The sequence below is a fragment of the Canis lupus genome, chromosome 33 (genome assembly GCF_011100685.1).
Source record: "Canis lupus familiaris isolate Mischka breed German Shepherd chromosome 33, alternate assembly UU_Cfam_GSD_1.0, whole genome shotgun sequence".
Lineage (NCBI taxonomy): Eukaryota > Metazoa > Chordata > Mammalia > Carnivora > Canidae > Canis > Canis lupus.
The window spans coordinates 17,929,776-17,944,593 of NC_049254.1; the positions used below are offsets into that span (position 1 = coordinate 17,929,776).

At 35.2% G+C, this 14,818-nt stretch overlaps 1 long non-coding RNA gene across 3 annotated transcripts in view; it reads right to left on the reverse strand.

Annotated features, from left to right (window-relative positions):
• The window catches only part of CD200R1L, a 32,392-nt gene extending 18,195 nt beyond the window's left edge, over nt 1-14,197 (reverse strand). The window contains exons 1-2 of one of the 3 annotated variants that reach the window (XR_005383076.1): nt 13,989-14,197; nt 1,931-2,014 (exon numbers count right to left, since the gene is read on the reverse strand). This is a non-coding gene — a long non-coding RNA (cell surface glycoprotein CD200 receptor 1). The remainder of the gene's footprint in view (nt 1-1,930; nt 2,015-13,988) is intronic. The other 2 variants (XR_005383075.1, XR_005383077.1) reach the window with 2 other exon arrangements.
• Between the last annotated feature and the right edge of the window lie 621 nt (nt 14,198-14,818).

The window sequence follows — 14,818 nt, forward strand, 5'->3', positions numbered from 1 at the left end:
GCAAGAAAAAGAGAATGAGTAAAATGTTTTAAATGTTAAGAGAAACAAACCCATCAACCTAGAATTCTGTGTCCTACAAAATTACCCTTCAAAAGTGAAGGAGAAAAAAAAGACTTTCTCAAACAAGCAAAAATTGTGGTCAGTTGGTTCCAGTGGACCTGCCTTGCAAGGAATGTCAAGAGTTCTTCAGGAAGAAGGAAATAATGTAAGGAAGAACTCAGATCTACATAATGGAAGAAAGTATTGAAGAATGAATAAGTGAAGGAAAAATAAAAGCCTTTATTTTTCTTATTCTTAATTGATCTGACAACAGTTTGTTCAAAATAATAAAACATGTATTCTTTAGATATATACTTATATGTTTTATGTATTACTTAACATAAATATAAAATATAGACAATATAGAAAAATATTTATATATGTTTAATTGGATAGACTATATTTATATACATTTGAAATGAGTGGCAGCAATAATACAAGGAATGGCCAAAATCTATTAGCGATCCATAATAACACCAAATGTTGGCAAGAATGTGAAGCAAAATGAACTCAGTGATTGCCAGTGGAAATGTAAAATCCTATAGCAAATTTGGAGGACAGGTTGGCAATTTCTTAAGGTATTAAAATGCTCTTACAATATGATCCATCAATAGCACTCCTTGTTTCTTATCCAGTCGGATTAAAAACTTATGTCTTAAAACACAAAACCTGCACTCAGCTGTTTGTAACAACTTTATTCTTAATTCCCAACACTTGGAGGCAACCAAGATGCCCTTTAGTAGGTGAAATACTGCCTAAATCAAGGTATATCTAGACAATGGAATATTATTCAGAGCTAAAAAGAATGAGCTATCAGGTTTTGAAAAGACTTAGAAATCTGCTACTCACTGTCTTTTGAGTTCTTCCCAAATGTTCTTCCCTCCCTCTCAATTTCTTTCACTTTTTCCTCACTCTAGATTCCATCTTTCTTTCTCCTAAGAACTGGTTCTCTTCTCCCTTAACTAGACATATTATGGTAATGTGGAAGCCAGTGTTTTTCAGAATGTTTTGGAACTTCTTTGGGATGATTACAAGAAAACACAGAATGGATTCAAGTTTGTTTTCACCTGCCTGAGGCTGCTTTAATTTTATTTTTATTTTTTAAAGATTTTTATTCATTTACTCATGAGAGACACAGAGAGAGGCAGAGACACAGGCAGATGGAGAAGCAGCCTCCCTGCAGGGAGCCCGATGTAGGACTTGATCCTGAAACTCCAGGATCATGTTCTGTGCCAAAGGGAGATGCTCAATCACTGAGCCACCCAGGTGTCCTGAGACAGCTCTAATTTTAGTCACTGCCTTCATTTCTACATCTGTTCATGCTTTGGGATAAGATTCCCTTTATATAGAATATTCTGGTGTGAGTATGAAATCATTGACTTCGAGAAATTATTTTTTGTTTATATATCCTTAAGTTCTCTGATCCTCATTTTCTGAAACAAAGTTTACCCATTCATTTTTTGTCTCCATTTAAAAAATTTAAAATCCCAAATAGAAATTTATGGTTTCCTTCTTAGCCTGTGTGCTAGAAATATTAAAAATATCGAAAGAGGAAAAAAATAACTACATGTCAATAAATATAAGGTCCAAAAAATAAGAATTCAAGGAGACAAAAATATACAAACCAAAAAACTGGAGGAAACACTGCATTTTGTCTAGTCACACAAGTTCAGTTTCACTCCGAATGGATCCAGCATCACGCTGGATTCAGCCAGAGTAGTCAGTCCGCCATTGACATAAGGTAAATATGAAGGTTTGCTGGATAATATACAAATGTATCACTGCTACTAGAACAAGTTATAAAACATTTTGTGAGTCACTCAAGAGTATCCTTGTCACTATTGAAATATAGCTTTACTTTTTGCTAAAAATATCATTGCATCAGACTTACCAGATACCATGATATTGATGGAGATCAGTACGCTCAAAGTTGAAGTCCTCCCCGGAGTATGCATTTCAAGTGGTTAGCCACTGACTAGCCATGAACAGGAAATGTTACTGGGTTTTCTTGGGTAATAAAGCAAAAAAGCCAATACTTACAATTCATTGGGTCTCCCACATGACTGAAGCGACAAAATAAATGACACAACAATTTATTTAGAAACCATTTTGGAAAACATAAATTACATATGGTAAGACACACAAATCTTTAGTGTACAACTTGATGAATTTTTATGTAGGTATGAACTCAGATAATCTCCTCCAAAGTGAAGGTAGACCATTTCTACTATTCAAGAAGTTTCCTTCATTTTCTTTGTCAATAGCCCTTCTCCAGAAACACTACTCTGATATCTATCACCACTTTGCCAATTTTTGAACACCATATAAATAAAATTGTTCACATAGTTGGTTTTTGTAACATGGTATAGTGGTTTTCTAATCTGACTATGCCATAATTTATTCACCATTTTGCTGTGTACATGGATTTCAGGTTAACACAAATAAATCTTCTATGATCATTTTTGTTTTGTACTTATCTTTTGGTCTATTTATGCATTTATTCTTTTACATATATACCAAGGAATAAAATCAATGGATCACATGATAGCTATAATGTGTGGCTTTGAGAAATACTTCCTATTATGATTTGAGTTGTGTCCTCTCAAAATTCATATGTTGACATTGTAAACGTCATTACCTCAGAATGTGACCTTATTGGGAACAGGGTCATTGCAGATGGGATTAGTTCCGATGCAGCCACACTGGGGTAGGGTGGATCCAGTCCAATGGCTAGTATCATTGTAAAAAGAGGAAAACCATAAACAGATACACACACTGGGAGAATGCCATATAAAGATGAAGGCAGAAATCAAGGCAGACCCTCTGCAACCCAGTGAACTCCAAAGATTTCCAGCAAACCACCAGAAGGTAGAAGAGAAGCATGGAATAGATGCTTCCTTCATGATCTAGGGGATTTCAATTTCTTTTGATGGTGGGACACAACACAAGACATTTGAATAAATGAGAAGCAGAACTTTGTTACTTATAGTGCCATAAAAGGAGGCTCCCATATAGGATCACACAGGTCTTGTCCTAATGGAGGGGTAACATCAACCTGGAACTATAGAATATAGTGTGTGTATGGCAAGTCGGGTGAAGTTAGGTTTGAAGGGCTCCCAGACAGGCTAATTTGAATAATTTCCTAGAATCCCATGCATAATTATTTATGGGTTTATTCTTTGTTGTCTAGTACTTGGCCCAGGGGCCAAGAGTGTGAAAGCCCAGATAAGAAAAGTAGGTGGGATGTGAAAATAATCAGGTCTCAAGAAAAGAAACTAACCATTCTCTAGTCAGGACCTCACATATGGGTCAAGTCAGTATTTTGTAATAACTAAGGAAAGTAGGTAGGATGTGGAAATAATCAGGTCTCAAGAAAAGAAACTGACCATCCTCTAGTCAGGACCTCACATATGGGTCAAGTCAGTATTTTGTAATAGCTAAAAACTATATTAAAATTGACCCCCTGATCTTCACATCAACTTTGAGCTTCATCATTTGGGGTATTCGAATACATACGTCACCCTAAACAGCATAAAAATCATTTTATTATGAGAGGAAAACAAGTAGAGTCCTTGTAGGTCAGTACATAGCCAAGTTCACCATTATATGGCATTAGCCTAGATCATGTATCTGGAATTTTCAGGATCTCTAACAATACCCTGGTTGAGTTGTAAAGTATGTTACAAGTATGAGTTGTATTTTTTATGACAATAATATCTCGGTGTGTTCCTTGGTTCAAGAAGGCAAGTCCAGCAGTTACATTGATATGAACTATATTCATTAAGGAATATGTAATGATTAGCAATATTTGTAACTAAGGGGAAGAGCAAGTTGTGGTGATCATTGTCAGAGATGCACGGTGGGAGGTTGTGGTGACAAACTGAAGCTCAGGGATTAGGAGGTCCTCTTCTCAGGGGGCTGGGTGTGGACCTATGTAAGGCAGTTGTCTCCTGCAGAGAGTAACAGTATCCATTAATTTTTAGAATGGCACAGATGGTAGTATCCTCTACCAGGATTTCCCTTAGACACATGTAGGGATGTACATTTTAAGCAGAGAACAAAGAGTATACTAAGATTATGGATTTAGCAAACAGTGAAGGGTAGGGTTTTGTATCAGAAACTCATGGGCTATTTCTGGCCATTATAGATAGCCCAGAGATCCCAGGAGGTATGAGAGGATGTTGCTAAAGCCTATATAGTGAATGAGTCTCTGTTAGCATGAGTGGGACATCCTATTGATTTTAAGTGGATAGATTGTAGAGCTTTTTGTTGAGGTTGCTTGTCATTTAACATGAGTTCATTTGTAGGTAGCAGTGTCAGAGAGATTAAATAAAATTAGTAAATGTGGAATATGTTGCCTCTAAATCCCAAAGGGATTTAAAGATGTTAGATTTGTATATTCTTAATATTTATGTTAAACACAATTCCTTGGATAAGAATGTTATTAATATAATACCCTATTTGTGTTCATGGGGAAAGGTGGATGCACTTAAGACTCCTGCTTGCAAAACCTGTGTATGATGGTAGAGCCACTGAGGTACTCCATGGGTAGTCTAGTAAAGGTATATTGTGTCCCTTTGGAGTAGAAGGTAAATTGAGAGGCTGTTGAAGTTAGCATTGAATGAAACACATTAGATGATGTTACTAATCTTAATAATGTTGGATATTGGCATGTGGGCTTTAATGGATGCAATAATGGCATTAAGATGGCAATAATCTATCATGAAGCACAATTCAGTCTTTCCAGGTTTAAGAACAGACAAAATTGATCTGTTCAATGGAGAAGAGGGAATAATCACCTATTTGTTAATTAGGTCTTATGGAGTGTTTCAATCATGCAGGGACCTGTTTTAACTTACATTGAGCCATAGTAGCTATTCTAAGTGAAGGTCACTGGGTCTCATTTCATCAAATTTAATTTCTAATATAACTATTTTATTTAATTATTTATTAATTCAATATTAATATTTTAAATTTATCTTCATTTTCTTATTAAAATTCAATTTAACTAACATATAATGTATTCTTAATTTCAGAGGTAGAATTTAGTGATTTTCAGTTGCATATAACACCTAGTGTTCATTACATCAAGTGTCCTTCTTAACTCCTCAGTTACCCCAATTGCCATCCACCTCCCCTTGAGCAACCCTCAGTTTGTTTCCCATAGTTAAGTCTCCCTTTCTGTTTTTGTCTTATTTTTCCTTCCTTTCCCTATGCTTATGTGTTTTGTCTCTTGTGTGTGTGTGTGTGTGTGTGTGTGTTTTGTCTCTTAAATTCTACATATGAGTGAGATAATATGATATTTGTCTTTCTCCAACTGATTTATTTTGCTTAGCATAATATCCTCTAGTTCCATCCACATCATTATTTGCAATGAAATGGCAAGATTTCATTCTTTTTGATGGCTGAGTAATATTCCATTGTATATATATATATACATATATATATATACCAAATATTCTTTATCCATTCATCTGTTGAAATTTAATTTTGATTCAATACTTGCTGTGTTACAATGTTTATATCTACTATTTTAGACTATTCAGGCTACTATCACCAAACTCTACAGACTGAGTGACTTATAAACAACAGAAATTTATTTCTCATAGTTCTGGAGGCTGAGAAGTTCAAAAACAAAGCACTAGCAGATTTGGTACCTGCTGAGGACCCACTTTCTAGTTCATAGGCTGATTTTTGCATTGTGTCCCCACATGGCAAAGGGATGAGCTAGCTCCCTAGGGGTTTCTTATCTAAGGGCATTCATCCCATTCATGATGGCTCTGTCCTTATGACCAAATCAGTTCCCAAAGGCAACACCTCCAAAAGCCATCTTTAGGAAAAAATAAGTTTCAATATATAAATTTGGATGAGAGGGACACCAATATGTAGTCTACAGAAGACTGAAAACATAAGGCTGGACCCTGGAAAGTGTGGTTCACATGGCCTATTGCTCCCATTTCTCCTAGGTGACTCCCACTTGGGCTAGTATCTAGTCAGTGGAGTTTAACCATTTAGGACTGTTGTTTGTTCTTTCTTAGCCTTTCAACTCCAAGAAAATGTGGGCAAGGAGAAACATGGAAACCACTAGCAGATGCAGCAACAAGCTGCAAGGTTAAAGCTCATGCTTACCAACAGGCAATAGCTCATTCCCAAGCTCCTCTCCTGTCATCTGGAATAAACTAGGAAGCCAAAAGCAGAACCCTAAGAAGCTATGCAAGAGTAAGCAGTCATGACCATGCTTTCTTGCTCACAATGCCAAATGTTTTATAAGATCAAAAGATTTTTTTTTTTTTTTGATGGCAGGACACAACAAACGACATTCAGAATAGATAAAAGGCAGACTCTGTGTGACAATTCCAAATGAAAGAAGGCTGCCATACAGGGCTGCACAGGGGATAAACTGGGCTCAGGGTAGCAGTGAGAACTGTGGGGAAAAGTTTATATCTGGCAGATAGAGCAGAGTTCACTAGATTTCCTGGGTTCCCATGCATTGGCTAATTTGAATAATTTCATGGGATTAGGGCATAAGGGCTGTCCTTAGTTGCCTGGTGTTGGATCAATTGTCAGTCGTCCTGGGGCAATCAGGGCATGTGCATGGTGTCCCAGAACGGGAGCCCTAATAAAGAAGTGGTTGAGACGTGGACTTAATCAAGTGTTCAAGAAGAGGAACTGACTGGTCTCTAACATAGGCCTCAAAACCAAATAAAAAAAGCATTTAAAAATTGTATCAAATACCTCTCAGAAAGAACCAACCTTGCTGACACCATGATCTTGGACTTCTAGCCTTTAGAACTGTGACATAGTATTTTCTGTTTTTTCAACCTCTTAGTTTGTGGTACTTTGTTACAACAGTCCTAGAAAACTAATACATTTCCAAACTAATACTGCCTTTTTTCATTCCTACCATTACAGAGAGCCAATTATTCATATTCTCAACATCTCCCAAGACAATTTGCCACATCCTATATCTCAACTGAGATCAGCCACAATTCAAGTGGTCAAAAGCCCTTGTGGCTGCCAACTAACATATTGGACATCATCATTCTCTATCATTCTAGAGCATTATTTATTTTTACAGTCATTATGATGCTCTGAAGTTTTCTGATAAAGTTATTTCTTAAAGGAAAATATACTTAATTCTTTCTCATAACTAGTGAGTATTGCCAAAAAATTACTCTGAAAAATTCTTCAACATACAATTCTAAGTGGTAGAAATGCAGTTTATAATACAGCCATCAAAATATACGCAAATTTTGAATTCTCCCGGAATTCTTTTCTCAAGGTTTGCAGTAGAACTTAAATGAGTTGGTGCATGACTTTGGTAGCAACATAGCAAAAAAAAAGCAATGTAGAAGAAGAAGAAAAAGAAGGAGGAGAAGGAGAATGAGAAGAGGGAGGAAAAAGGAGAATTCTGTTCTCTTTAAGTTTCCTTAAAGTTGTTTTTTTCTCTCTCTCTTCCATGGTACAGGCAACTAAAATGCATTTATCAATCACAGAAAAGCACTTGACAATATTCAACAACCAATTGTTTTAGTCCAATAGGGCTACTAGGCAAAATATCATAACCTTAGTGACATCAGAGGAATTTATTATCTCAGAGCTCTGGAGGATAGATGGCCAGGATCGAAGTACCAGCAGGGTTCTGATGAGGCTTCTCTTCCTGGCTGACAGAAATCTTCCTTCTTGTCATGTTTTCAGATGGCTTTCTTCTGTGTATGTGCTTGAGTGAGAGATACCTCTTATGTCCTTTCTTTTTCCTTTAAGAATAACTGTTACAGGGGCACCTGAGTGGCTTAAGTAGTTAAGCATCGGCCTTAAGTTTAGGTCATGATCCCAGGGTCCTGGAATCAAGCTCTGCATTAGGCTCCCCACAGAGAGTCTGCTAATCCCTCTCTCTGTCTCTCCCTTCCCTCTACTCATGGTCTCTCTCAAATAAATAAATAAAATCTTTTTTTTAAAGTAAAGAATAACACTTACATTAGGGCCCCATTCTTATGACCTCACTGAAAGCCTTGCTTCCTAATACAGTTACATTGGGGATAGGACTTCAATATACCTATTGGCATAACACAAAGTGTGAAAAAAAAACCTCAAAAGAAAGCAATAAAAGAAACTTCCCCATTTTGATAAAGAGCATCTATAAAAACCTACAGCTCACATTATAAATAATTGTGGAAGACTGAATGTTTTCCCCCTAAAAGAGTAAGTGAGGCAAGGATACCTACTCTCACAACTCTTATTCAACAGTGTTGAAAGTTCTCGCCAGTGCAATAAGGTAAGAAAACTAAATATAGGGAACACAGATGAGAAAGAAGAAAAGAAAACTGTTTCTATTTGAAGATGACATGAGAGAACTATTTTGTATCTGGATCAATGTCGATATCCTAGTTGTTATTTTACTAATGTTTTGCAAAATGTTACCAATGGATAAAACTGATTAAAGGCACATAAGATCTGTAGATTGTTTCTTATCAACTACTTGTGAATCTGCACTCATCTCAAAATAAAAAATTTAATTTAAAAGTGAATTTGTTTAAAAAAAGATGTCATTCTCTCATTTGCAGGATTACCTAAAGAATTTCCCCACAGGTGTTACAAGTAACTAAAGTGCACTTTTTTGTTGTGGCAAATATGTATAATTTAACTTTCACTATTTTATCCATTTTAAAGTGAAGCATTTAGTACATTCACAATGTAAAGAAACCATCACCACTACCAAGTTCCAGAGGATTTTTATCATCCAAAGAAGAAACTCTGTCGTCATAGGTACTCACACCACACCCACTGGCAATCACTAATCTGCTTCCTGTCTAGGGTTTGTTATTCTGGGTATTTCAGGTAAATAAAAACCTAATATGCAGCATTTTGTATCTGGCTTCATTCATGTTCCCATAGTGTTTTAAGTTTTTTTTTTGTTTTGTTTTGTTTTTTTGTTTTTTTTTTATGATAGTCACAGAGAGAGAGAGAGAGAGAGAGGCAGAGACACAGGCAGAGGGAGAAGCAGGCTCCATGCACCGGGAGCCCGACGTGGGATTCGATCCCGGGTCTCCAGGATCGCGCCCTGGGCCAAAGGCAGGCACCAAACCGCTGCGCCACCCAGGGATCCCTCCCATAGTGTTTTAAAGGTCTATCCATGTTGTGTCATGCATCAGTACTTCTTTTCTTTTAATGGCTCAATAACATTTCATTGTATAGATATACCACTTTGTGTGTACATCCAATAAATGATGAGCATTGGGTTGGTTCCTACTTTGGCTATTGTGAGTAGTGCTGCTATGAACATTAGGTACAAGTTTTTGTTTGAACACCTGTTTTCAATTCTCTTGGCTATGTAGCTGTAAGTGGAACTGCTGAACACTGTGTAATTCCATGTTTAACTTATTTTGCAGTCCCCAAATTGTTGCTCATCATGGCTACACAATTGTACCTTTCTACTAGCAATACATGAGAGCCTACACGTGTTATTTTCATTATTATTAGCTATCCTAGTGAGTGTAAAGTGGTATTTTATTATAGTTTCAAATTGCAATTTCCTAATAACTAATAATATTGACCATCTATCATGTGTTTATTGGCTATTTGTTGATCTTACTTGTGAAAATGCCTATTCAAGTCATCCATCCATTTTATAATTTGGTTGTTTGATTTTGAGTAGTGAAATTTTTAAAAAAATATTCTGGATACTCGAATCTTATCAGATGGATCATTTGCAATAATTTTTTCACATTCTATGGGCTGTTTTTCACTATTGATAGTGTACTCTGATGCACAAAACTTTGTACACAAAAGTTGTTAATATTGATGAACTCTAATGTCTCTATGTTTTCTTTGGAAGTTTGTGCTCTTGATGCTATACCTAAAAATGATTACCAAATTTAAAAGTAGTGAAGACCTTTGTCTTTTCCAAGTTTGATCATTTTAGCAATCATATTTGGACTTTGACCTACTTGAGGTTAGTTTTCTAATATGGTGTCAAATAAAGATCCACCTCATTCTTTTGTAGGTGATAATCTAGTTTGTTCACTTGTTGGAGAGATTTTTCATACCCCAACTGAATGGTCTTGGCCCTTTTGCTGAAAATTAATGAGTCATAAAAGTATCGTTTTATTTGTGGACTCTAAATTCTTTTCCATTGGTCTGCATGTCTATGCTTTGGTCAGTACCAAACTGTTTCAATTATTACAGTTTTGTAGAAGTTTTAAATTAGGGAATGTCAGTTCTCCAAACCTGTATTTCAATATTGTTTGAGGTCTCTTGAAATTCCATATGAATTAGATGATTTTCCACTTCTGCCAAAAAATCCATTTCTGATTTTGATAGTAATTGCATTGAATATATAGATCTTTTTGAGGAGTGTTGCTGCTTTATCAATATTGTCTCTAATTCATGAACATAGGGCATCTTTCCATTTATTTATAATTTTTTAATTTTCTTTTAGTCATGTTTTACAGTTTAGTCCTGCAACTCCTTGTTTAAGTTTACTATTCAGTATCTTATTTTGTTTGATGCTAGTGTAAATTGAAGTTTTCTTAATTTCCTCTTCAGGTTATTCTTTGCTAATGTATAGGAATACAACACATTGCTGCATGTTGACTTTAATTTTGTATCCTGGAACTTTGCTGAGTTTGTTTATTAGCCCTAATTGTATTGGGGTTGTGGGGTTCGTATGCTTAGTATTTTCTATATGTAAAATCATGTCATACATGAACAGATAGTTCAAGGTCTTCCTCTGCAAATTGGATAGCCTTCATTTCTTTTCCTTGTGTAATTGCTCTGGCTAGAACTTCTGGTATGATATTGAATAGAAGTAGCAAAAGCTGGAATTCTTATCTTATTCCTGATCTTAGGGGGGAAGCTTATAGGTTTTCACCAGTGAATATGATGGTTGTTGATTGTTTTCTTCTCTCTTAGAACTTATTTTGCTACACCTTATGAATTTTGGTATATTGTATTTCCTTTTTAACTTACTTCAAGATATTTTTTTGATTTCTTCTTTTAACCATTAGTGGTTCTGGAGTGTGCTGTTTAATTTCCAGATATTTGTGATTTTTCCAATTTTCCTCTTGTTATCAATTTCTAGTTTCATACCACAGTGTTTGGAAAAAATATTTGTTATAATCAAACTTTTTAAATTTGATAAGACTTGTTTTTGCCTTGACTTTGTGATCCATCCTGGACAATACTCTGTTTACACTCAGAAAGAATATGTATTCTACTTCTGCCGGATGAAATGTTCTGTATATGTCTGTAAGGTCCATTTAGTCTACCATATAGTTCAGGTTCAATGCTCCCTTTTAATTTTCTAAGTAAGATATTGAAGTCTCTTATATTGATTATATTGCTCTATATCAGATCTGTTGATATTGGCTTAATACATTTATTAAGGTTTTCTGATATTGAAAACATAATTACAATTGCATATCTTTGGGGTCCCTGGGTGGCTCAGTCATTTAAGCATCTACCCTCAGCTCAGGTCATGATCTCAGGGTCATGGGATCAAGCCCCATGACTGGCTCCCTGCTCAGCAGTAGTCTGCTTCTCCCTCTTCCCCTGCCCCTCCCCTGCACACTCTATCTTGTGTGAGCTCTCTCTGTTATGCTTTCTCTCTTTTGTGCTCTCTCTCAAATAAATACATGAGATCCTTTAAAAAAGAAAAAAAACAATTGCCACATCCTCTTGAAGAACTAGTCCCTTTATCATAATATAATGACCTTCTTTGTCTCTTATTAAGGGTCTTAATAGGGGCAGCCTGGGTAGCTCAGCGGTTTAGTGCCACTTTCAGCTCAGGTGATCCTGGAGACCCAGGATGGAGTCCCAGGTCAGGTTCCCTGCATAGAGCCTGCTTCTCTCTCTCTTTCTCTCTCTCTGTGTGTGTGTGTGTGTCTCATGAATAAATAAATAAAATCTTTTTTTAAAAAAGGGTCTTAATGGGGTTTAATAGATTTAAAATCTATTTTGTTTGATACAAGCATAATTATCCCTGCTTTTCTCTGGTTTCCATTTGTGTGGAATTATCTTTCTCCAATTCATCACATTCAGCCTTTGTGTGTCATGAAAGCTGAAGGGAGTCTCAGAGGCAGCATAAAGTCAAATCTCAGTTTTAATCCATTCAGCTACTCTGCTTTTAGATTGGAGAATTTAATCGATTTACATTTAAAGTAAGTATTGAAAACTCAGGATTGAGTATTGTACTTTTGTTTTCTACCTCTTTTAAAAATTCTTTGTACTTTTCTGTGTCTCTTGCAGTATTGTTTTGTGAGTTGATGACTTTCTATCTTTATATGCTTTGGTTACTTTCTCTTCATGTTTTGTGAATCTGCTAGAGGTTTTTCCTTGGTGGTTATCATGAGGTTTATACAAAATATCTTGTAGTTATAGCAGTCTATTTTAAGTTGGTGGCAACTTAACTTACATAAAACTTTATCCCTTTACTGCTCCTCATTTTATGTTCTTGACATCACAATTTACATCTTTTTATATTGTGTATCCATTATCATATCATAGCTAAACTTATTTTTAATGTTTTCATCTGTTCATCTTTACAATAGAATTACATGAGTTATACACCAGCATTAGCATTAGAGTAGTCTGAATCTGACTATATACTTATCATTATCAGTGTGTTTTATACTTTTACATATCATCATAACAACTGATTGCTGAAAAAATAGATTTAATGTAAAATCTGATTTTAGTTCTGTTTAGGACTTCTATTTCTGGAAATATTGTTAATTATGTACTCTAAAAAAAACCCTACCATTCAAAACACCAAAAATTAGGGCTTAAGGGTGGATAAATTGTTAATGCTTAATTGGGCTCATGAGTAATTAGAGAGAACTTATGGAATCAAAAGTGAAAGCAGCAAACATGTACTGGAAAGACTGATTTAACCCAAAAACTATCAAGAGTGTAGTAGAAATATAGACACTAGGGTTTTAAGAGCGATTTAGGGAACAGAAGAACATTGGACCCAGGCAGAACAGAAAGTAGAAACTGAGATTCCCTTCCCCAAAATAAAGTCAGGATAAAGTTTAAATAAGTTATTATCTAAAAATAAAGAAGAGTATATTACTTGTCATACACTTATCTCTTATTTTTATAAGAACGACGGAAAGGTTTCCACCATGAATATGTTACCACACTACCCTCATATGGGTTTGGGGGTTGAATTTATATTACTTGTGTTATCTAAGAAACTCTAACCCCAGAAATTAAAATACACTTTCCCCATATCAGTAGCATTCCCAAGAACAGAAAATCCTCTTTGAAAGAAACTCTTTCCCCAAGATTTCAGACTCCACATGATACCGCAGATATAGATTAGTGATATATGAGTACACAATCCAAAATTACAAAAACAAAAAGAATATCAAGGCAAGTATTATAACATTCAAATAGATTCATAGAATATATATTTATAGAATGATTATTTTTAACATGTTTATAAAAATACAAAATTATATTCATACAAAAAAAGGGATTTAAAAGAACTGAATAGAACTTGCAGAATCAAATTTAATGTTGTTAAAAGTTAAAAATGCCAAGAACAGACCAAACTATAGATTAGAAACAAGTAAGAAAAATTTTGTAGTCTCTAGGAGAAATCTGGAAAAAATTGCAGAAAATACGCCACAGAGAGACAAAGATATAGAAAATATGAAAAATGTTGTGTCATGGAAGATCAAGAAAATTTCATTAGATTTCCAGGAGAAGAGAACAGAGTCAAATAATGAAACTTAGTGTCAAAAGAGATAATAACTAAGAATTTTCCAATATTGAATTAATGGAAATCCAGAATCTTCAAATTTGGGATGCACAGCCAATCCTAAACCAAGGTAATAAAAAGAAACTTATATTTAAATGTACAATAGTGAAACTACAAAACGCTGATGACAAAGAAATGATCTTAAAGGCAATCAAGAAGAAAAGACAGATTACTGTATACTTACCAGGGAATAACACCTGTACTGACAGAATTCCTAACAACAATGATGAAGGCCAAAATAAATAGAATATCTTCGAACTGCTGAAGCAAAATAACTGTTTAGATTCAATTACTCAGAAAAACATATTTTACAAATGAGAAACTAAAGACCTTTCCTCTAGACAAACACAAACTGAGAGTTTATTACCAATAAATACAGAACCTCCCTACATAAACTCCTGAACAATACTTAAAAATGAGGAAGAGAAGAATGAAAGTGACCTGAAAAGGAAGGCGGGTATTATGCTGAGTGAAGTGAGTCAATCGGAGAAAGACAAACATTATACGGTCTCATTCATTTGGGGGAATATAAAAAATAGTGAAAGAGAATAAAGGGGAAGGGAGAGAAAATGCGTGGGAAATATCAGAGAGGGAGATGGAACATGAGAGACTCCTAACTCTGGGAAACAAACAAGGGGAAGTGGAAGGGGAGGTGGGCGGGGGGTTGGGGTGACTGGGTGACCAGCACTGAGGGGGGCACTTGATGGGATGAGCACTAGGTGATATGCTATATGTTGGCAAATTGAACTCCAATAAAAATATATATAATTTAAAAATTAAAAAAAAAAACAAAAGGAAAAATAGGAATCTCTAAGTTTCAGGAAGAAATACTGAACAAACAAAATTGGTAAATATAGAGATAAACTCTTATAAACCATTATAGTAATATCTAGTTTGGGGAATGGTTTTCAAAGAATTGTGAAGTCTCAACCCCTAGATGGGAGATGAAGTAAGAGAAGTTAAAATATCGTAAGAAATTTTAATCCTTTAGGTAAAATAATGTTGATTATCTCT